A 25,874-nucleotide genomic window follows, 5' to 3' on the forward strand; every position below is an offset into this window, starting at 1 on the left:
TTCAGGTCCGATAAGTACTTTCGGCTGTATTAGCCTTCATCAGATTATGTTACATTTCCTGGTTCCAATCTTACTTAAAACTCAGAGTAACCAATCATAGTCTCATAAGAAGGCTACATCCCTTGTTTTAACCAATGAGATGATATCCAATCACAGTCATTCTAGATGTCAAGCCTCTTTGTTAGAACAAATCGTCAGCCATCTGGCTTTAAGTATAGGTTTCAATGGAACCGCATTATTCAGTCCTGGAGAGCAGTGCCCTCTCATGTTAACTATCCAGTTAATCTCACGGATCTCTGTTATATTCTTCACATCCCCTTCTCTTAGAGATTGTTGAATGCATTCAATAGCTTTAAACTTGAAACTGTGCGTAGGGGTACAATTAATGTGCATGGCAAGAGCACTATTCATGTCAGTGTTTCTGATATCTCTTAGAAGGAGCAAAATCTGGTCTTTAAACTGTTAATTGGTTTTACCTATGTAAAAAGCTTTGCATAGGCAGCAGGACACTAAATAGACCAGATGTTTGCTGTGACAGTTGGCAAACACATTGAAAATATATTTCCTGTTGGTAATGGGTTGGATGAACATGCTGTTGTCAATGGAGACACAGGCTTTGCACCTATTGCACCTAAAGGTACCTTTCCTATCTGAGACTAACTGGCGATCAAAACCATCTTTTTTGCATAAAAGTCTTTTTATTTTCTTTTTATTTTCAAAAAAGAATCTAGGGGTTGCTCCTACAATGCTCTTGATCTTTTCATCTGCTGTCAGAATGGGACAGAATTTTTTAATAATATTAAGGGCTTGTTTACTGTCTGTACTATACATTAGATGACAATTAACTTGCTTCCTTTCTATCGTGTCGACTTTATTCCTGGAGCATTGCGCAACTCCTTGTTCTCTAAAATAGGGACGTCCTTTTGCCTTCTCATATCACCAAAATTAGTTCTCATTTTGAAATCTGAATCTTTGTAACCTCTTTCTTTCAGATTTTGATGTAACCTTTCATATTCTGTGTAAAAATCATCATCATTGGTGCAAAGCCTAGAGATTCTCACTGATTTTCCATGATGTTATTAACAATATGACTAGGATGCATGCTTTAACAATGCAGATAGTGGTTCCTCCATGTATCCTTTCTATGTAAACAGGTCCTTAAACCAATCCCTGGTTGTAGAATAATGTTCATGTCTAGGAAGTCAATCATTTGTTTGGAATAATGAACTTTGAATTCCAGGAAATCAGTACTGCTGTTGAGATATTCAGTGAACAGAGCCAATTGACCTTTATCACCTTTCCATAAAATAAAAATATCATCTACAAAATGACTATAGTTGATACCATGGATTAGTATTCCTTAGTACTCTCTCTCTTTCCCAGTGGGTTAGTACCAAGTTGGAATAACTGTTAGCAAAGGGGGTGCCCATGTCAACCCCCCAGACTTGCAGGTACAAGTCTTGACCATATGTAAAGATATTGTTTTCTAACACCAATTCCAGTATGGAACAGATGAGGTCTGTGCATAGGCTTGTCTGCTGCAAAAAGCAGTGAATAGCTTCTATACCAAACTGGTTGGGAATCACCGTGAATAGACTGTTAATATCCATGGTTACCATGAGAATATTATTAATTTCATCCAGGTTATTGGTTCTCATCCATAGGTCAGTTAGGAAGCTGCCAGTGTCTTTGAGCACCACCTGTGCTTGAGGTAGAACTTTTTTCATTTCATTCTCAATATACATCAAAAGAGGTTCTGTAAGCCACCACCTTCCTGCTACAATGGGACGTAGGGGCAAATCCAATTGATACTTATGGATTTTACTATGGTCTGTCCTCTCTATAGCAAGAAAAATTGTTACTTAAAATTGGAAACCACAATCTACTCCTCTTTTTAAAGTTGAGTTTATTCATCTAGTGAAATACATTTGCAAGAATGAGATTGCTACTATAAAAGCAAGGACTATCAACATAACTCATCATTTAATTGCTTGGACAAAATTGTCTAATCTGTTAGAGAAATATTAAGTGGTCTCCTATGTATATTACTTTTTTAGTTGTTTTGGACATTGTATATAGTTTATTTGTTTTTTATCTTGTTACTATACCCTTAAGTTATTGTGTTATAAAATGAATAAAAATATTTTGAAAAAAAAAAGAATAAAGGGTGCAAGTCCAACAATGGACACAGTCCCAATGGGTGACTGAAGTGTAAGAGACTTTGTGGATTTTTTTTCTTTGCTTTAACAGTGTGCACACTTCTTATTGCTCTGATTAGAATTTTTAATAGCTGTATGATAGACAGACAGATACAGACAGACAGACAGATACAGACAGACAGACAGACACCAGACAGACAGACACCAGACAGACAGACACCAGACAGATAGATAGATAGATAGATAGATAGATAGATAGATAGATAGATAGATAGATAGATAGATAGATAGATAGAAAGATAGATATATTTTTGAATGTCTTAATTGGAGTAGGGTACTGATGAGAAAGAAAGGTACACAAAACTAATATTTGATAAGCTGAGTAAGAAAAGCAACATAATCATATAGCAAAGACAAATGAATTTACTATATAATAATTAAAGAATTTACATAAAAATGCCAATATAACTTATTGCGGGAATCAGTTGTTAAAATAAATTAATTTGTGGATAAATAGAAAGGCTAAGTAAATAAGGTGTGTGTGGCAAAGGAAAGATAAGTGAAAGTTAGGTCCTGTGAGAAGGCAGTTGCCTCATATTTGTGGAGCAGTGGAATATTGAAGTAAACAAGTCTGTATGATATTATTTAATTTTGAAGTAAATACATAAGTAATATTACTGGCTAGTTGCAGAGTACTATGTTTATGGACATTCATTTTGCATATATGAATTGTGAAAATGACATCCTACCCAGTCTGAATAAGCTGGACTGCACTACAAACATAATCTCTGGGATTCATTAACACCTACACTAAGTGTGTACTGTTCTTAGTGAACAGACAACACAAGCATAACTCATAACTTCTTCCTCTTTATTTTAGTTTTCCTACTGATTTTCTTGCAGCTTTAAATACTGAGGGGGGTTCATAAAGGTTATGATGAAGTGTAGACTACATGTGCACTTAGCATAATCTTTCTGAGTAACAAGAAAGCACAAAAATGTGGTAGGGATGTTCTTGAATACAGGTCATGTACACTTAGTGTAGGTGTTATTGAATCTGGCCCAGTGTATTTGCACACACGGGTAGCAAGTACAAGAATTAGGGTCAGCAAGTTTATGGTGGTGCACATTGAAGATATGAGGCCCAGAAGGGGGCTTGGAACTGATTTGTAAGAAGAAAAATAGACAGAGGTCTCACAAGGAGGGTACAATATTAACTGAGGAGCAGTATTCCCAGAGGATGACTGACAGTGACTTTGACCTATTTTGTCCAGGTTGGGTGGGGGAGATGGAAATAGTGCTCTCCTGAAACATGCCCAGTGAGACTTTGGTTCCAGCATAAACAGCAGACACTAGGTTAGATTTGAAATGTGTGTGGAGGATTGGAAGTATGATTGTTGGGGTGCTGTGAAAAAACAAGTCAAGAAGGTATATATATTGATTAAAATCTGAAGGGAAAACTTAACTAATTTCTGTTTATAATAGCTAAAGATACCAAAGAAGAGAGATAGGGAAGATACAGAATAAAGTGATAAGTGCTTCTTGGAGGGGGAAACAGAGGAATGTTAATAATAGTACAGAAGGAAGGAGGTCGGTAATAGGAAGAGAATATCACTAGGGGGAGGGACATGTGGGTGTTGTGCTGAAGAACTTGTGAAGATACGGGATTGTTAGTGAGATACAGAAGGACGTTGGTGGTAGGAGGAGAATATCACTAGGGGGAGGGACATGTGGATGGTGTTATGAAGGACTTGTGAAGATACAGGATTGTTAGTGAGATACAGAAGGAGGTTGGTGGTAGGAGGAGAATATCACTAGGGGGAGGGACATGTGGATGGTTTTATGAAGGACTTGTGAAGATACGGGATTGTTAGTGAGATACAGAAGGAGGTTGGTGGTAGAAGGAGAATATCACTAGGGGGAGGGGCATGCGGATGGTGTTATGAAGGACTTGTGAAGATAGGGGATTTTTAGTGAGCTGCAATTATGGCCAGAATGGCGATGGAATAAAGGACATGCAGGGATATGTAGAGGCAGCTGAAAGGATACAGCTCAGAGAAGTTAGAATTATATGGGCAAGGAATTTCACTGTAGCAATAGAGCTACATTTACATTACACTATACAGGAAGAAAGAGTTTAACATGAAATGTTAGACAATTTTAAGGAAATATATGGACTCCTTGGTTAAAGTGTTGCGGAAAGAGGGAAGACAGGGACTAGACAGTTAGAGATGGAATGCAAGAAAATAGAGAGATGCAGATCAGATAGACTAGTTGGCCATTGAGGCAGTTCAAAGGAAATCAGAAAACAGAGAGGTACAAATTAAGGCTCGGGATATAATTAAGACTGCTTGGAAATCAAAAAAAAAATATGCAATAGAGAGGCTGTCAAAATAGATGGTAACAGGATCAGATTGATTAAAGAGGAATGGAATTGTTGGAGAAGCAAACAGGTATGAATCAGGAAAAGAAGCCAATGAAAAATGAGATAACAAGTGGGATGGATAGGATTAAGAAGCAGCAGGAAGAGTTAGAGAAACTAGAAGACACATGAATTCAGGCAGAAATAAAACATAAGAGAGACACATGAAGAAATATTGAGGAAATAGAGGTGATGTTGCTAGTGTATACACTCAAAGATTAAAAAAATGGGCATAGGTGGCTCAAGTGAAAATAGTGAGGTAATAGAATTACAAAAAATAAAGACAAAAGAAAAAATTTTGGAAATTCAATGAAACTTTGTACACGTGTGGGGAATCAGATGTTTGAAAAGTGAGAAGGGCCAGAACTTGAAGAGGAAGATGCAGAAGTGATGTATAATGAAGTGAATGTGGGAGACATAAAAAGAATCATAAAACAGGTGGTTCAGGTGGATTCCCAATTGATTATTGTAAACTGGTTGAAATGCTGGTAGGGGACTATCTAGGGAATTTTATTTCATATTTTAGAGGAAGAAGCTCCAGAATCAATGTAGCAAGCAGAGATGGTGGTGTTAAATTCATAGAATGGTTGAAGGGAAGTCCTTTTAAGTTATAGACCAGTTTCTCTTGCAATAGCAATGTGAAAGTTACAGCTAGGATACAAACAGCTAGATTCAATAGATTATTATCAACATTAGAGGCAGAGTAAAAAGTGGGTTTTATAAAAGGTAAATCATCTAGGGATCATACATGTTATGGGTTAGTACTCGATGAAAATAATAAAAGAGGCAAGGATTGTTCTCACTGATATTCAGAATGCTTTTAATACTGAAAGCTGTGACATTATGATAAGGACTCTTATGCAAGTGTGCTAGCCTGTGTAACTGATTTATTACTGTTTCCTGCATTTCTGTGTGCTTTCTATCTCAAAAACAAAAAAACAAAAAAAATCCTTGTTTTCCCGCCTCTCCTCGACTAGTTTAGACCAGTATACAGGCTTTGCTGTATTCTGGGCTGTGGTGTAGTTCCTGTGTTGTCCATTGCCTTACTTGGATAGAAGGAAGTTTCTTTGCTCACCAGTGGGAGTGGGGAGCCTTGAGCAGCCTATCTGTCCCTGAAGGAGTGACCTCAGCACAAGAGCTTGTAGTAATTGGTTGTTTTGGACAATTTCTAGCTCTTTTGAAGTTCCCTGTTTAAAATCCGTGTTTGCGCGGCGTTGTGTGATTGTGCGCATAGCGCAGCACTGGTTAAACAAGATTAAACTTTTTCTGGCTCCGCCAAGTCTGCTCTTCAAATTTTCCCTTAAGAAAGCTCTACTCTTATAATAATCAGTCTACTCACTTTATTATAAGCCTAGCACTTGTTCTCAAAACCTCTCTTCTAAGTAAGCACTCTCAAACTAAAATAAGCACTACATCCACCTACCACCCCTGTGAGTACCCACTTCCCTTAAAGGCACAGCACTCCCTTATAATATTCTAGCATGTCGAGTGGTAGATTACTAGCATCCTCTCCGGCTCAGCTGGTTAATCTGGGAATCTTGAGACAATGCTACAATTATCTCATGTATACAGACAACCCTCTCCTCCTCCCAACAAACACAAATACATGTGAGAGATGCAACTATATAGCCAAACTGGAGGCTGAACTCTCTCAACTCAGGACTGGCAAGACCAGACAGGAGGAGAAGGTAACCACGCACACAGCAAACCCAGTCCCACATAGACCTACCACAACTGCAAACCAAACACATAATAACACAAAGACATACTCGGAGGCTCTAACAAAAAACTTACCAAAACAACAGAGGCTCCCAAAGCAGACACCCAAAAATCCACCACCTCAAAATATAACACATGCAACACTTACTTCAATAAATCAGTGTGTCAAACAATCACAGCCCTTAAGGCCAAACACCATGCGTGATACACTAGTAATAGGTGACTCTATAGTCAGACACACTGACGTCCCGCTTACCAGGCTGAACAAGGAGAGGGTAATGGTGAGCTGCCTATCGGGAGCTAGGATCCGCCACATAACACATGCACGCAGGTCACTCCAAAGCAAGTACAGATATGACTCCATCATTGTCCATGCTGGCATGAATGACCTGAGACATACCTCCCTGGACTACATGAAAAGAGACATAGAGTAGCTCTCTTATTATGTAGCCCAGGCTGGTATGACCCTGACCCTGAGCAGCATCTTGCCCTCACCAAGAATGATGCCACAATACAAAGATAAGATGATCAGCTTTAATAATTGGCTCAATTACTGGTGTCATTCTAGGGGGATCCAATGTCTGTCTGCTTGGGATGACATGCTGGACAAGCCACGCTGCTTCGCAAGGGATGGCTTGCATCTGTCACCACTGGGCTTCTGAATATTGGCTAAGGCTCTTGCCACCCCCATAGTGCCTTTTTTAGGCAAGGCTCAAAAGACAAACCCACCTCCTTAGAAAACAAAAATGGAAAAAAATTAAGGGTAATGCTGCTCAATGCCAGAAGTCTAAATCTCAAGATGCAGGCTCTCAAAGCACTCCTCAGTATGGAGAACATCAATGTCTGTGCAGTAATTGAAACCTGGTTCAAGGCACCTGAGAGCACCGCAGTGCTACCAGGCTATACCTCGTATCATGCTTTTCGGCCCCAAAACTCGGGCCATACCAAAAAGGGAGGGGGAGTGTCCATATTCATCAAGGACACCCACACCTCCAGGTTAGTGGCGACACATGAAGCATCAGAGACCATCCAGGTGCAACTAACCATAGGAAAAACTGCTATACAACTGGTAGCATGTTACAGACCACCCTCACAATTTCAGGAACCCCATTCAGCCTTCCTGAAGACATTGGAGGATATGAATGTCTCACCAAACACCATCATATTGGGAGACTTCAACTACCCTTACATAGACTGGGTGCATTATTCTAGCCCTAACACCCTAGCCCAAAGGTTCCTGGAATTCATAAATTCAAATGCAATGGAACAGCTAGTCACCTCTCCCACAAGGGGAGATAATATACTAGACCTGATCATCACAAACATGGGGACAAAGTGCTCCACACCGGAAGTATACCCCTCACTAGTGAGATCTGACCACAAACTAATCACCCTGGATATACATATCCCACCCCCAACACAAAAGACTACAATGAAAAACTTCTCAAAAGCCGACTTTACACTTCTTAAGACTGAGATGGTATCTTTAAGCCCACTGGGCCAGTGGAAATCACATCCCACAATGCTGAATCCTTCACAAATGCTTTCTACGGACATCTCCAAGAATGCATGGATCATGCAATCCCAAATAAAACCAAGACCCTCTCCACCAAGGGCAGGTGTCCTGTCTGGTGGACCCCAGCCATAAACAAATTGTATAACAAAAGAAGGAAGCTACTGCATGACAGAGCAAAATCCCATAAAGAGGAGGCATCTCTGATCAGCACTAGTAGAAAGCTATGTTCTCTCATAAAAACATCCAAGGCCAACTTTGAGAGAAAAATCGCTATGGACACTAAAGATAACCACAAGGCCTTCTTCTGCTATGTTAGAAACCTGGGCAGAAACCCTCAGATATGCTCAGAGTTAGTTCACAATGACAAAAAATCCACTGAACCCACATATATTGCCAACATTCTGGCAGACAGATTCAGTGCAAATTTCTCCCCTCCCTCACCCCCAAAAGAAGAAATACTTATCCCAGCTGAATGTAACCTCCCTGTCATCTCAGATGTCCAGGTGAGAACCGCCCTCAGCAAAGCTAAAAACACAGCATCAATGGGACCTGACGGTATCCTGGGTTGAGTGCTACGTAAACTCCAAGAGGAGCTAAACCCACACATAAAAATGCTATTTAACCTTAGCCTTACTACAGGATATGTACCTGAACACTGGCGTACAGCAACAGTGGTCCCACTCCACAAAGGAGGCACCTCTACAGACCCTGGTAACTACCGCCCCATAAGCTTAACCAGCCTGGTCTGCAAAGCTATGGAAAGAATCATTATGGAACTCATAAACAGAGACATTGGGGACCTACAGACACTTGATCCCACCCAGTTCGGCTTTGTAAAGGGCAGATCCTGTCTTTTGAACCTGGTTGACTTTTTCGAAACAGTCACTAGAGCCATTGACGAGGGCAAAGCAGTCCATACAGCCTACCTGGACTTGGTTAAAGCTTTCGACACAATACCCCACTCAGGCATCATAGACAAGCTCAACAGCTTAAATGTAAATCCATATGTCACAAGATGGGTTGCAAACTGGCTAAAGGATAGAACCCATAAAGTCAAAATCGCTGGAGCCATGTCATACTCAAAGCCAGTCACAAGGCTCTGTCCTGGGACCCCTCTTGTTCGGCATTTATTTCTCAGATGTGAAAGCAAACATGGGAGGGTTGTGGCTGACAAAGTTTGCAGATGACTGCAAACTAGGCGCCATAGTCGATACACCAGCTGACACATACATCCTACAGAAAGGCTTCACTGAAACGGACAACTGGTGCCGGAGTCATGGCCTTAAACTAAATGCCAAAAAATGTATAGTCATCCCCTTTGGGAAAAACAAAGTACCCACAAATTATCACATAGACAGTAACCCACTGAGTACGGAAAAAGTAATCAGAGACCTGGGGACCCAAGTCGATAGTGACCTCTCATTTACACCCACGTTGCCAAAGTGGTTAGAAAAACTTTCTACCTTGCCCACCTTATCATGAAGGGATTCACATCCAGATCAAAGGAGGTCATTGTACCCCTATACTCCTCCCTTATCAGGCCCATGATTGAGTACAATGCCCCATTTGGTATGTACCTCACCCGGCACTTGCAACAGCTGGAAAGACCCCAAAAGTACCTCACCAAGAGGATCAAGGGTCTCCAACATATGTCATATGCTGCCAGACTAAAGAAACTCCAGGTCTATTCAGTAGCATACCGCCTACTCAGAAGTGATCTGTGCCTGACGTACAAGGCCATGTCCAATCAGGAATTGATGGACATGCTCCACCTCAAAAAATCCAAATCCATCAGAACCACGAGAGCTAAAGATTTAAACCTCAGCACAAATATGAATAGGACATGCTGGAGAGACAGATTCATAACCCAGAGGCTTCCCATACTCTGGAACAGAATCCCAGTTCATGTTAGGCAGAGCCCCTCACTGACTCTCTTCAAGAGAAATCTTGACGAGTGGATGGGAGATTGTAGGTTTACCTCAGGGGTCATTTCTGTGTCACTACTAGACAGAGGCACAGTAAACTAATTCTATTATGTAAGGGGGTCTTCACTGTGTCACTACTAGACAGAGGCACAGTATTCTAAATCTATTTCTGTGCACTTTTGTACCATTACATGGGGTGGCGAAAGCCACATTACTATGGCTAGGCTTATAAATGCCCCAGGGCAGATAGCCTAGTACTAAACTATGAAACTATGAAACTATGAAGTATTGGAGGGAGGAAGGAATCTGGTAACCATTAGAGCATTACTTAAGCAGCACGTTCAAATTAGGATAAATGGAGGATTATCAGAAATGGCAAGGTTAGGGAGAGGAACAAGATAGGGATATATACTATCCCTAACAATTATTTTGTTCTGGTTATAGTTAAACTTGCACAAAGAATATAACAACTGATAGAACTTTGTAGAGTAAATAAAGGGCATAAAAGTAGCATAAACTTGCTGTAGATGAATGGATGTTAATACAGGAAAACATAGTGGGAATGTTGCCTCAAGTGCTGCAGATTTTTTAAGAGTCCCTGAAGAAATCAGGTCTGGTAAAGGGTACAAAACCCAATAGGTTAGCTGTGGTCAAAAGGAGAGAAAATAGTTAGCAGTGAAAGTATAACTGACAATAGGAGAGATCAGGATGAAAACCTGGGAGGATGTAAGAGGCACAATAAAAATGAATGCTAAACAAATGGAACAGTAGGGTGAACATAGTGAATAAAAGTACTGAAACAGTTCCATCACTAGTAATTTACATGTTGTGACATATGCATATTAAATTGATGGTGATACTGTTAGTGGAAGTTCAGTAGGTGTTTCATATATTTGTATCAGGAAGAAGGAGAAGTGTATTAGTGCATGAAAGAGTGAGGGCTTGTAAGGTGGTGGGAAATTGGGTATGCCTGAGTATAGGATATAGGCAGTGGTGATGGATGTTGTGCAAAGACCGAGCAGTTTGTAAAATCATAGGCTTAGATGGAATGTCTGAGAGTATATTAGTTTTACAGTTTATACTAACTGCATATATACGCTAGTGGACAATCAGAGCACAAACTCTAAACTAATTAAATAAACTAATAGTCCTATCCATGTATCTAATAAATGCTTGAATTGCTCCATGGAGTTACTTGATCTAATTTTCAGAGGCAGTCTATTTCACAGTTTCAACAATGACTGAGTGATGTGATTGGGTAATAAACCTAGTTATTATCATAGTTTTACTTTAATCAAATTTAAATGTTACCTGTCCTCTCCTTGAAATAACTACAGACTGTATACAATCTATTCTATAAATTATCCTTAATTCCTCATTTTGGGAAATCATAAAAGCTAATGCTACTAGGAGAGGAATACATGCCTTTAGAGAAATAGAAAAAGGAACAAAAGCAGATATAGGTAAGTATATAAAAAGAGGCTGAAAGGATCCAAAGTAACAGGATGCACTGCGTTAGATGCAGCAACAAGGGTTTTACAGTGTGCTAAGAGACTGTGGTGAAAAGGGTTTGAGATACACAGAAGACATGCAAAAAGACAAATAGAAAGGGCAATTTATGTCCTTTTAGCAGTGAAAGAGGAATTTGGTGCTTGGAGCTGCTTTGTTGGTGTATAAAGAAGTATTTATGAGTTGCTCTGGACAGCAAAGGGTAATGTTGTAGAGGAGAAAAGTGAGGTATTAGATGGAGTTAACTGGGTTTTTGAAAAAAGAAACGAAAGAGCAGACAGGAAAGAGACAAGGAAAAGGAAGTGACATGTTTTAGTAAGCTCTAGGAGAGAGGAAAAAGGCAGTCAGAATATGAGAGTGTGATGAGATACTGACAGAAAATGCATAATACTAAAGTCTCTAAAAGTATCAGGGCCATTGAGAACAACATTAGAAGCTGTTACATCGATGACATAGGACGCCATCAATATTAGGAGAGGATGTGGAGAAAAGGAAATAGATAATATCCAAATGTTGTTAGGTTGTAATATGGTACAGAGAAAATAGCAGGCAGTGAAAGTAATATCAAACAGGTTACATGTGAGGAAAAGAAGGGATGGGTGCTATGACTATTCAGTGAGGATAAAGAACAGGGGGTTCTTCAGGTGAAACGTGAGAAGAGAGATGTTAGCAATGGCAGAGTGGTTAAAAAGAAATTTCAGTGGGATGAAATGTAGATGGTATCAGTGGTTAGTATGAAAAGATAAGATATAAGATAAAACAGGTAATGGTAAACAAGGAAAATAGAAGTTAAAACAGAAGATTAAAGGAGAAATAGGGTAAGGTCTAGAGAGGTAGGTTGATCAGATAGGAATGAAAACAAATTAAAAGAGTTAAGGAGGTGACATAATTTGAAGAGAATGCAGTTTGTTGTGGTTAGGTAGACATATTATGGATATATAACATTATGGAATGTGCATGTAAGACATGAAACTTACGATTGCATCTCCAATGACCTTAGTACAGCAACAAGCTTCACTAAGGAATTCTAGACTCATTTAGAAAAATTCATACAATTACCAGTGCCTAACAGAATCAAGTATCAGAGGACATTCAAAAACAAACCACCCTTGAGTTCTACTACCATAAAATACTATACTACTAAAGAAATGAACTTCTTATATTATTTATTACATCTAGAGCTCTCTTCTCAATGTTAATATCAAAAGCATTATAAAAAAAACTGAAGAATGCTATCAGGTTCACTAAAGGAGCTCATGAATTTAGGTTGCCATCTGAAGCCAGAAGTAATTATGCACCTTTCTTTAGTAATGATCAACAATTATTTAAAATGATACCCCTTTTTCTGATCAAAGAAATGTTACCAAAATCCTTGTATACAAATTTAGTACCAACTTCAACCTAAGACTTCTATTTAAGGTTCTGATGTATCGGAATTCCTTCTTCCCCAAATCATCTCTAAATATCATTTACTGAAAGTGTTAACCAAGACTAAAAATACTTCCTCCACGGTACCTGACAATGTATCTAGTTGCTTAACTAATTGTGTTAAACATGCCCTTACAGGCACATTCCACAACCTGTTTAACCTAAGTTAAACTACTAGTTTTGCCCTGATGAATATCACACTCAGTGATGTTTCTCCTGCATAAAGGTGGCCTTACAGCTGACCTGGTTAGTTACAGACCTGTCAGCCTTACCAGACTTATCTGCACAGTCATGGGGCTTGTTATAACTGACCATATAAACTATAATATTAAGAACCTTGTTACATGTGGCTCCCAACAGTTTGGCATTGTGAAGGGTTAAATCTGTCTATTACAACTGATAAATATCTTCAAAAGGGTTATGGAGGCTGTAAATGGTGGAGTTAAAGTGCACACAGTGTATCTTGAGCTAGATAAGATCCTTAATACTGTTCCCATGTTAGTTTCATGCAAAAGCTAAATGCTTTAAAACTTACCCATAGTTGGTAAGGTGGATAGCAAACTGGCTGAAAGATAAAACCCACACAGTGTAAGTTGCAGCTGCCTCATCAAAAAGTATGAAACTGCTCAGAAGTATTCCTCAGGGCTCAGTGCTGTGACTCCTCCATTTTGGTATTGACTTCTAAAATCTTCGAGTAGCTAACCAAGACAAATGGCTATCAAAGTTAGCAGATGACTGCAAAAGGGGAGTTGTTAAGTCATCCCATGACATCTAAGCCCTCCAGGGTGAACTCTCTCTAGTAATTTCTTGGTGTGTGAGATATGGGCTTAGACTAAATATTGAAAAGCATGGTTTCATCACTTTTGCTTGATAGCCCCTCAAATCATTCTAATGTATAGACAACACACCACTACAAAATGAAAATATAATCTGGGATCTTGGTACTTGGATTGATTGCTCCCTCTATTTTTACATCACGTGACAATGGTTATCATGCAGTCCTTTCATTTAGCTCAGCTAATTATCAGAGAGATATCATCAATGTTTAAACAGGTAATCACTCTTGTATACTCAGTAGTGATCACTCCAGTTAGTAATTGCAAAGCCTCCATTAATACGAATAGTAAGATGCAGCCTAAACAATTCAAAAGAACCCCAAAAGTTCATAACCAAAAAGATCTTACACCTATTGTCTCTGAGCTGTCCAGTGAAGCTGAAAGATCTATCCCTTTATTCAGTGTCTTACACACTTTTGTGAGAAAACCTGTATCTCACCTACTGTACCATTAGAGACCTAATTGTTCTTGACCTTCCATTTTTCTACAAGTCCAATTACATCACTAAAAGTAGAACCAGTGACATTAAATATTCACCAAAAGATTAATAAAACACAATGGAGGGAACTTTATAACCCAATACCTCACAAAGCTCTAGAATAAACTTCCCATACATATAAGCAGTACAACTATCTTCCCGTAAACATTACCTAGGTAGCTTGGTGGGTATTCATTAATTTACTCTGGGATTGACTGGTATGACGCTCTTGAAGAAAGTAGGTGTGGCCTGAGGGAGGGTAGTAGCAAGGAGTGAATGAATGGTCAAAAGAATCAGTGGCCTTGGAATATCTATGAAATTGTTATACGTGGATGGTGCAATGTGTTGACAATACTATTAAAATCTTCAGTTCCGTGTATTAAGTTATATTGATGAGAATAATGTACCATTGTCTGTTAGATGGCAAAAGCTAATGTACCTTGACTTTGACATGAAGTGTATAATTTTAATAAAAAGATTAGAGAAAAAAGTTAAACATTGCTTGTTTTGATTGTTAATTAAATAATGTACTTATTGGTTTGTTTGCATTTTGTTAACCATACTCGGAAGGTGTATTGTCGTGGGGGGGTGTCTTTAGTGAAGAATAGGTCACAATGAGACAACAATACTACATATATACATTGAAGTATATATTTCAGCATGTTAATTCATCATAGTTTAGGAACTCACAAAATAAAAGCTATTTACTCTAAAATGAAACAAAAGAAAGAGATGCTGACACTTCTCAAACAGATGTATCAAGGAAATTTATCTTTACACAGTGATAAAGAAAATAATACAAAGCATGTTCTGTTGGTTAAAGTCTGGAGTCTCAAAACAGTCTGTCACACAAATTCAGGTAATTCCCTTTTTGAGAAGGAATTAATGTCAACAGCACTCTTGATTGCTTTGCAGGAAGATGACCACATTTCTTCAGGTATATTCCAGTGATTCTTCTTTCTGCAGTACAATACACAGAGCCAGCATTGCAAGCACACAACCCCCTTCTTACTCACAGTTCATTTAAAACTGTACAGGTGATGTGATGTTGTCATTTCTGTGTACAGGCGTTATTAGTTAAGTGAGTTTACAAAACTATGCGTGGATTGGTAATGGCAACCATCATGTCATACTTCCAGATTAGTAGAAGTTTTTGCATCAGCACTGATTCACTGTTTGTGCATGTCTTACTTTTTGTTTTCCTTTTTCTATGATTGTGCGGCCGTAGAGTTAGTATATATTAGTAAGGGTAGAAGGATTCTCTGAAAAAAAATCATGGCATATTTGTTGTGTTCAATGTTTTCAATGAATTGTTATTCAATGAAGTGAGTTTTCAATTAAATTAGTTTTCAACAGTGGTGCAGTGGTTAACATTGTCTCCTCAAAGCAATAGGTTCGCTGGTTCGATAATTGGCTGGGGGCCTTCTGTGTGCATGTCATCCCTGCATTCATGTGGGTTTCCTCCAGGTACACTGGTTTCCTCCCACATTCCAAAGGCATGCATCTGGAGTGTTTCTCCACAGGCCTCCACTGAACATAGGCTCTGTCCTAGTCAGACATTCCTGGTCAAAGACTTTCCTGGTCAATAAATAAAATAATTAAATACCATTAAATGGACTTTCAAATAATATGAGTATGGCCTTTATGATTCAATTAAATGAGCATTCAGTAAAATGACATGCACACATGTATGCACATATTTTATAAATACTTCATCCATAATTCTTCTGGGACTTCTATAATAGTTTCTTGGGCTACTGCGATAATCCCTAGTCCTCCACCCTCTTGCAACATGGCTCAACCACCTGCTCTCATCCCATCTGCTCCCAGTCTGGTCACATTGCATGTCCTACGGCAGTGTAGCAAATATCTTACACTTACTGACTATTCACTGCTTCTATCAATAGCATAACCTTTGAACATTTTAAATGAAACAAGGATTTAAGCCTCTTGCATCAGCCCACTATCGGTAAAGATCAAAACACCACAACGCCACACCAATCACAATGCACAATAACTTAAATTGGTAGGTAAGTACTAGGCTAGCTGTCCTTTATGGCCATTTTAAGTTTAGCCAGTTTCACCATTTGTGCTTGAATAAACCTACCCCATTTGGTTAGAGATTGGCTTTACCCATCTCATGGTCAATAATTATATATTACCTCTACTAAGAATACTTGATCATACTATAGATAACTTGAGCGTGGCCATGCATGGGATAAAGCATTTAGGAGCTGCCTCTGTTCATTAGTAGTACAGGGGGAAGTCCTGGGGTGAATTTTCTTATTCCTATCCATAGATCAAAGTTGCATTTGAATATGGACAGGGATGAATATTGTTTTATGTGGATGAGGAGACTGTTCCAGAGCAGCAGTGTCCTCTGTGAGATATACCTGTCCCCTCAAAATGGTTCTGTTGATGTTGCATACGAGGTTTAGGTCCCTAGACCAAGTATTTCTGATACCATTTGACTTGCTGATGTGCAGTAAACCAGTCAGTTTTACTTATCAATAACTTACACTGAGGATGTAGAGAAAACATTGCCAAGGCTTCTTAGAATACACTCTAAAAGAACACAAGCTCCAGCATACAATATGACATCTGCTCCTTCTCCACCCATACATACTGCAAATCCACAGAGCTTACCAAGTGTCACCAGGAAAGCAGACCTAGGCATTAAGACTGCTAATTCTGTTTCAATATAAGGAAATGGTGTAATCATCAGTGACTATATAGTTAAGCATTCAGACACAGATATGTGGGAGCAAATGACCTCAGGCACTACAACCTGGGTGACATGCAGAAGGAGACATGATAGAATTTACTATGCATGCATAAGAGGCAGGGAAGACACTGGTCTTCAGTAGCATCTTGCCTTCACCAAGAATTTTGCCTCATCAACATGACAGTTGGCTTTAATGATTGGCTAAGTAGCTGGTGTCATTCTAAAGGGATTCAGTTTGTAATGCCCTGGGATGAGATGCCCAATAAGACTTCTTGTTTTGCCATTGTTGGATTATATCTCTCATACTATGACTTCTCCGAAATAGCTAAAGTCTTTTCTGCCCCCGTAGTGCCTTTTTTAGCCAGAAACGTGCTGAGTGAGATTCTTACATAGCACACTCAAACTCAGATTTAGACAACGTCATGGTAGTAGTGCAAAATGTTCAATGCTAGAAGCTGAAATAGATAGATGCCTGAATTGGGCCCTCTTGCATCTCAAACACACTCATACATGTGAAGTTGTTGAGAAATAGTTTCTGTGCAGTGAGAGCACTCTGTCTGTGCCAGGGATTTGTTCCTACCGCACCTTCAGGCCATTAGTATCTGTATTTATCAGAAACACTAGCACCTAATATTATATTACACTTCACCTTAACTTGGTGCTCCTGCAGGTACAAACCACCTTTAATATACTCAGCTGCTACTTTATTGCTAGATGGAAATCTCCATCACTACTCCTCAAAGATCATGGAAATTACCTTAACATCATTGAAGGGCTAAATATCAAACCAGATACTCTCTTGTCTGTGTCTTTGATTAAATAAGTATTACTTAGCAGACTTACACCACACAAAATTGTTTGGCAGTCACTAGCTTTTGTTAACACAAGTCTACTACAACAAATTGTAAAACTACCCACTAGAGTGTCTAATATCCCTGGCATGGTACTTACCAACCTAGCCTCACCTGCAACCCACCCCACTTCTCCTCACCCCTAGCTATATTTGGGCATAAGCCAGTTAGCTTGTCTGTCAGGCCAAGCAGTACCATTGCACCATCAACATCATTAGGAATGTCAACAAGACAGACCTACTTCAGTCTGATATAGAGTACTAATAAGAAATGTAAAGCATAGTATGAACTTAAAGACAGTATAAATTCTATAGAAAAACACACACATTTCTTCATTTATATCAGGAAAGTAAGGGGTAGTATGCAAAAAATGCACCAAGTTCATATATAACAGTATCGCAAATTTGAATAACAGGTGTATTACCACACGTTTCAGCCACAGAACACGGACCAAAACACAAAAGGAGGGGGTGTATCCATATTCATCAAGGATACCTACACCTCCAGGTTAGTGGCACAGCATGATACCTCTGAAATCATCCTCGTGCAACTAACATCGGGCAAATCTGTAATGCAAATTGTGGCCTGCTACAGATCACTCTCCATGACTCAGGACCACTACTCCACCTTTCCGGAGACACTGGAAAACATGAAGGTTCTACTGAACACCCTGATATTGGGTGATTTCAATTACTCTACCATTAACTGGGAAAACTACTCGAGTACAAACTCCCAGGCCCAGCACTTCCTGGAATTCATCATCTCAAATGCCCTGGATTAGCTGGTAAACTCCCCTACCAGAGGTGAAAACATATTGGACCTGGTCATCACAAATATGGGTGACAGGTGTTCCAAACTGGTGGTCAACCCGTCACTGGTTAGATCAGACCATAAACTAATCACTCTGGATGTCCATATCCCACCACCACCCCAACTAAGGAAACCACAGTAAAAAACTTTTCTAAAGCAAACTAACTTTACCTTACTTAAGACAGAGTCGGTAAGTTTCACAGCCCCCACTCTAAAGGATAACGCTGCCCAAGATGCAGAAACCTTTACAAATGCACTCTATAAGCACCTACAAGGATGCATGGATCATGCCATCCCTAGCAAAACCAAGACTGACTCCTCTAAGAGAAGGAAACCAGTCTGGTGGACCCCTGCCATAAACAGGCTGTACAATAGAAGTAGGAAACTAGTTCAGAAAAAAAGCAAATCCCAAGAAGGAAAGACATCCCTGATCAGTATCAGTAAGAAACTAAGGTCCCTCATAAAATCATCCAAGGCTATCTTCGAAAGAAAAATAGCCAAGTATTCAAAAAGACAACCACAAAGCCTTCTTTAGTTATGTTAAGAATCTAAGTGGCAACTCACAGATATGCACTGAACTAGTGCAACATAGCACAAAATATACTGAACCTACTGATGTTGCCAACATCATGGCAGATAGATTCAGTGCCAACTTCACCCCCCTCTCACCCCCAAAAGGGCCCACAACAATACTGGAAAAGTGTAGTGTCCCGGAAATCACAAATGCACAGGTGAAAACTGCCCTTTCAAAAGCCAAAAACACAGCATCAATGGGACCAGATGGTGTCCCAGGCTGCGTCTTGCACGAACTACAGAACTAACTAACCCCCCACCTAAAGACACTGTTCAACCTCAGCCTTTCCACAGGCTATGTGCCCATAGAATGGCGAAGAGCAACGGTTATTCCATTCCACAAAGGAGGGGCCACAACTGACCATGGTAACTATCGCCCCATAAGCCTGACTAGCCTGGTCTGCAAGGCTATGGAGAGCATCATCATGGAACTCATCAACAAAGACATTGGGAACCTCAAAACACTTGACCCGACCCAGTTTGGCTTTGTTAAGGGCAGATCATGCCTACTAAACCTGGTTGACTTCTTCGAGACAGTCACCAAGGCCATAGACAAGGGAAAGGTTGTTCACACAGCCTACCTTGACCTCGCCAAGGTTTTCGACACCATTCCCCACCGGGTATTACTGAAAAACTCACCAGCCTGAACATAAGCCCCTATGTCACGAGATGGGTTGCCAACTGGCTTACAGACAGAACTCATACGGTAAGAATAGCAGGCTCCAGGTCCGACTCTAAACCAGTCACAAGTGGTGTCCTGCAAGGCTCGGTCCTGGGACCCCTACTGTTCGGCATATACTTCTCAGAAGTACAGGCAAACACAGGCGGACTATGGCTAACCAAGTTCGCCGATGACTGCAAACTGGGAGCCATAACTGACTCTCTGACTGACACAGACATCCTCCAAAAGGGCCTTACTGAGACAGACACCTGGTGTCAAAGTCATGGCCTCAAGCTAAAATGCCAAAAAAATACATAGTCATCCCGTTTGGGAAAAACAAAATACCCACAAATTACCACATAGGTGGCAGCCCTCTTAATACAGAAGAGGTAATAAGAGATCTGGGGACCCAGGTAGATAGCAATCTCTCCTTTGACAATCATATTGCCAAAGTAGTTAGGAAATCCTTCTATGTGGCCCATCTAATTACTAAAGGGTTCACATCTAGAAATAAAGAGGTTATAGTGCCCCTCTACTCATCACTCATCAGACCCATCATACAGTACAATGCCCCATTTAGGATGTACCTCACAAGATACTTCCAACAGCTGGAGAGACCACAAAAGTACCTCAGCAAGAGGATTACTGGCCTCAAACATATGTCCTATGCAGCCCGACTGAAAAAACTTCGGCTGTACTCAGTGGTATATCACTTACTCAGAGGTGATCTCTGCCTGACTTACAAAGCCATGCCCAGCTCAGAATTAATGGACATGCTCCACCTAAAAAAATCCAGGTCACTGTGAGCCACGCACTCTATTGAGCTAAACCTTGCCACAACAATAAATAGAACATGCTGGAGGGATAGATTCCTGTCACAGAGACTCCCCATGCTTTGGAAGAAAATTCCAAACTACATTAGGCATAGCCCCTCGCTAACACTCTTCAAGAGAAACCTTGACGAGTGGATGGGTAACAGAAAATACACCCCTGGGATCACTTCATGGCTCTGCTTGACAGAGGATCAGTTAATTAATCAATGGAGTGGCGAAAGCCGACACACACTGTTAGGCTTATAAATGCCCTCAGGCAGATAGCCTAGTACCTACCTATGAACCTATAACAGCAGACACATTTAGTGCTGCTTTTACCCCACCTAACCATATTGTTGCCCCCAGTATCTCTGAAATGTTATAATCCCCTGAAATTACCTTGAAACAAGCCTAAGAATCCATGTCAAAAGTTAAAGATAATTCTTCTATGGGATCAGGAAAGATAGCAGGCAGCATTTTTTATCAGCATCAGGCATGCACTATCCAAGCTTCTACTTAAGCTGTTCAACTTCAATGCATCCACAGAGTTTGAGCCTGATGTCTGTAGAACAGCCAGTGTGGCTCCTCAACACAAGTGTGATTCCCTCTATAGATTCAGGCAATTATAAGTCCACCACTCTCAACAGCTTTGTGAGGAAAGTCATGGAATGTATCACAGCAGAACTAATTTCTGCAGACACAGGCAACTTAACTTATTTTGGTTCCAGTCAGCTTTGTTTTGTGAAGAGAAAGGTCATTTCTCCTGAACATAGTAAGCTTCATTGGAAAGATTATAGTGGATGTGGACAGTTGTCACTCTTGTGCATGCTACTTAACTTGACCTGGCCAAATATTTTATTATCCTCCATAATGGAATTATTAAAAAAATAGATAAACATAATGTAAACTCCTGGACTGTCTGCAATACAGCAATCTGGCTGTCTGATAGATTCCAAGTACTAAAGGTTGTTACTACCCTCTCTTAACATAAAATTGTAATTAGAGGGGTAACACAGAGGTCAGTGATGGGACCTCTACATTTTGCCATTTATATAGACATCCAAGCCGGGTCTATAACAGCTTATCAAATGCTGAAAGCACCAAATGCAATTTAATAGAATTGAAATGTTCAAAATCTCAAAAGAGCAAACTGATGGAACATCAATTTCTTTCCCAGGGAAATAAATCAGTGTTCCGTGCAAAAAAAAAAAAAAAAAAAAAAACAATTCTCAATACTTTAAACACTGACAGAAGTGGGGAGCTTCGCACCACACACCCCCACACTCCCCTACTTAAATATTCCTACTCTGAGTCCGCACCACAGTGGAGGAAATAGCAAACTCCGATGACGGCCCACCAATTTCTTTCCCTGGGAAAGAAATCAATGTTCCGTCAGTTCGCTCTTCTGAAATTTCGAACATTTCAGTTCGATTAAATTAAATTTGGCATTTTCAACATTCGAAATGCTGATAGGAACCCTCCAAGTCAATATCCTAGAAGTGTGGTTGACTGTATTTGCTAATAACTACAAGCTGTGCACAGTCTGCTCATCCACTGATGTTAAACTCTTCCAACAAGGTTTTGAATGGGTACATACCTGATGTAATGGAAATAGTGTCAATCTGAATGCAAAAAGGTGCAGCATAGTAACATCTGGCAAAAAGCTACTCCTATCTCTTAGTTTATAAGTGGTACTTCTCTTCAAATAGATACTGTCATGAAAGACCCGTAATTATGTGGGCAACTCCATCTCACGACTTAGATCATCATGCTTCTACAGTACTTTGGAAAACCTTCTATCTGACCCAATTAAGTAGTAAGGGAACATCTTCAAGATCCAAACAGTCATCTTACCTCTGTAATCTTCCTATATCTTACCTATCATTGAATATAATTCTCTCTTTGGAATGTACAAGTGTAAGCATATTACTAAACTGGAAAGGCTGCAATGATTTTTAACCTACAAAATTAAAGGCCTTAAATACTTTAATTATCCTGATAGATTATCACAAGAGTCCTTATACATAGTAACCTGTTCCATGACAAGCCATGTTTCTCTTTTTGAGAAATGAGAGGCATAATCAAATATGACCTCTTTACAGAATCAGATGCTTTAGATATACCAGTTCTAGGGATATAAATTTACACTAACAAATAAGTAAAATTCACTACTGGGATAGTTTTGCAACTCAGAATATTTCCAGAATGTGGAAAATGTTACCTCTATAGGTCGAGCAATCTGCTACTTTGTCTGCCTTTAAAGCTAGCCTTGATGACTGGATGGGTAGACACAAAATTACAACAGTGTTATCATGTACAGCTCTGCTTAATTTGAGAGGTGTGCAATATTAAGTGCTAATAAGGGGGTGGCAAGAACTTTGTGTATGCCTTCTTAAAGATGTATATGGCTAGGCATGTTATGGTCCTTGTGTTTGCTTGCATAGTATTTTTCCTTTTGTCCTCTTTTCAACCATTTCCAGACTTGTGTGGTATAGAATCTGGTGAGAGACAATGGGATACAAATAAAGATTCACCACTGAAGTCGTTAGTAGATCTAAATGAATAACAGACACTGGAACCTGCAAAGAGAGAGTGTGATCACTACACAACTTTCAGGCAACCATTGTTCTCCAACATAAACTCTTCTGCCCCTTGCCATTGGGAATGTGGAGTAAAAAAGGTACTTTCTTGAGTTTGTGTTTGTTTTCAATGAGTTTCTGATACTGTTTAGAGACTTGATACAAGGAGAGATGTCTTCCATATCATTATTATGGCACCTAGCTGTACCTCTATTTTCCTCAAGATAGTTTGGCTAGAATGAATTCCCTTGCTGATGACCTTGTGGTGCTTAGTCAGATAAAGCTTACCATATCCAAAACCATGGCTATGGAACTTCATGCCACTTTGAGAGATTACAGCGCATTCGATTTCTTGATATATTATTTATAGTGGCAACACATATGAGTTTGTGAAAAAGGTGTATAGCTTGGGTCTGGCCTTTAAGATGCAGCTGCCATTTTGGAACCAGGTGTCGGCAGTTGTTAATTGTTTTCTGTTTCCATCTTTAACAGACTACTAGCATTGACTACCTTAGCCCTCAAGAGGCTCCCTTGACTGCTGTTCATGCCCTGGTCTTGTCTCCTCTGGATTACTGCAATACTCTTTACCTGGGACTTTCTAACTCTGAGGTTCACTGTTTGCAGCTGGTGCAAAGTTCTGCTGCATTACAACTTACTGGTATATCCAGTTACTGTCATATTACATATGTGCCATGGAACTTGCAATGTTCTCAGTCAAGTATAGTATAATCTATAAAATGTTAGTTTGGTACATCCGGTTGTGCATGACTTCAGTCCCACCTACCTCAGGGAGCTTACTGCATTGAATTGACTGCAAAGGATGCTTTGCTCCAACTACCAGGGTCTGCTAGTGATTTAAGATATGCTGTTAGATACAATGTTTTTGTTTCTTTGCTTACCAAGCACTACAGTTGTACAATTTGCTCTCATGGTTCCGCTGGGAATGCTTTATGATGGTCGGTTTCCACAGGTAACTCAAGATGTATCTGTTCGATCTTGATTTTGTCAATAACATAATAGATCAGTCGTTTATATTTATTAAGCCTTGCCTTGTTTTATTTTATCTCATTAGCCACAGTTGGACATTTTACCTTAATCACCATCAACTTTTATAATTAAGAGAAGAAGCAAAGTGTAATGTATTTTAATGTGTTCTTTATTTCTGTTACTGCTCTTTGTATTTTTAATCAGTCTACTTTGAATGTGGCATTTTATAATATAAAAGAAGCTTAATAAATTTGACAGTGAAACAAAAAGAAACAAATAAAACATCAGTATCACTTAAACAAAAATTCAGGAATTATTCTAATCATATCAAGACTTTGCCTAAATGGAAGCTAAAGAATTGCCTTTTATTCAGAACTTGTTCCTTTAGGGCGGCTGCAGTGGTGCAGCAGTTAGCATTGTCACCTCAAAGCAAGAGTTTCTCCAATTCGATTCTTGGCTGGGGTGCCTTCTGTGCAGAGTCTGCATGCCCTCCCTGTGGTTGTGTGGATTTCCTCCAGGTGCTCTGGTTTCATCCCAAAGACATACAGTAAGTGGATTGGACACTAAATTGGCCCTAGGTGTGCATGTGTGTGTGCCTTCTGTGGAAGGTTGGGCACTGGGCTGGCAACTCAACACCGTAAAGCTCCACTGCCAATCATGAGCAAACAGATGACCCGCTGTGGCGACCCCTAACCAGGAAAAGCCAGAAGACGATTCAGAACTTGTTCTTTTACTAAGCAAAACCTCCTATAGACACTACAGATGTTTGAGTTAGCAAACTGAAGAATAAAGCAAAACATTGTGAATTTGGTGAGTTGTATCATTAATTAATACAAAATAAAATGATCTGTGGTATAAGACATGAAACAAGGGACATGATAGTAACAGAAAAATGACCTGAGCTTATCAAAAGTATAGATATGTGCAAAGAAAATGAAATTACTACTACAGAGTTAAATGAATCGGCTTTGAAATGGATGAATGAAAGATGAAATGCGCATCACATAAGAACATAAGAATGTGAAACAAAGCAAGGATATGTCCAAATGCAATGGAAATGATTCAGCATTGTCAAACAGGAGGCTTGGCAAATTTCCTTACAATTTTAATTCCTGTATTTTACAGTTGGTGTTGATATAAGTATGAGGGGAAGATATGTGATGGATTTAATTAATTGATTACTCCACCTTGGGACTGCAAATATTTTTTTTATTGTATTACAGTTTTCTGAGGTGTTTTAATGTATTAAAATACCTCTAAATGCTTCTTCTAAAAATGTACTGTTTTTTCATAAAATGGATGACATGCTATAATACATTCCACATGCTAAGACCAGCCATTATGCAATAGGAGAAAAAGTGGAAAGTGTATCGCTCTTCAGCAAGAAGAGACTCACATTAAAGCTGGTAAGGCAGCATGATATACTAGACCTTCTTCACCTCCAAATAACCATCAGAAAGGTCGCACACGATATATTAACTAACTAGATATAGAACTCCCTCAATGACCTAAGAAAGCCACGCCATCTATCTACAAAAATTGGAATCACTAAGTATTAAACTGAGTGCCATTTTCCTATGTGATCGAAACTATTCAACTATAAACTGAGAAGCCTATACCACCATTAGTGTGTAAGCACAGAGGTTCCTCAACTTTGCAAATATAAATGCCCTGGAACAACTAGAGTGCCCAATAGGGGAGCAATATTTTGGATCCTGTCCTTACTAATATGGGGACATCTTGCACCATGCCTTGCATATCTTATCACTTATTAAGTCTAACCATAAAGCCATCTTCTTTGAAACAAAATTGAAACCCCTTCCACCCAAGATAGACTAGTTGTTCCTAGGTGATAACACTGGCCAGCTTTAAATCCCCACCAAA

Source organism: Protopterus annectens, chromosome 1.part2 (assembly GCF_019279795.1).
Source record: "Protopterus annectens isolate FY-2018-M chromosome 1.part2, PAN1.0, whole genome shotgun sequence".
In the NCBI taxonomy this organism is placed as follows: domain Eukaryota; kingdom Metazoa; phylum Chordata; order Ceratodontiformes; family Protopteridae; genus Protopterus; species Protopterus annectens.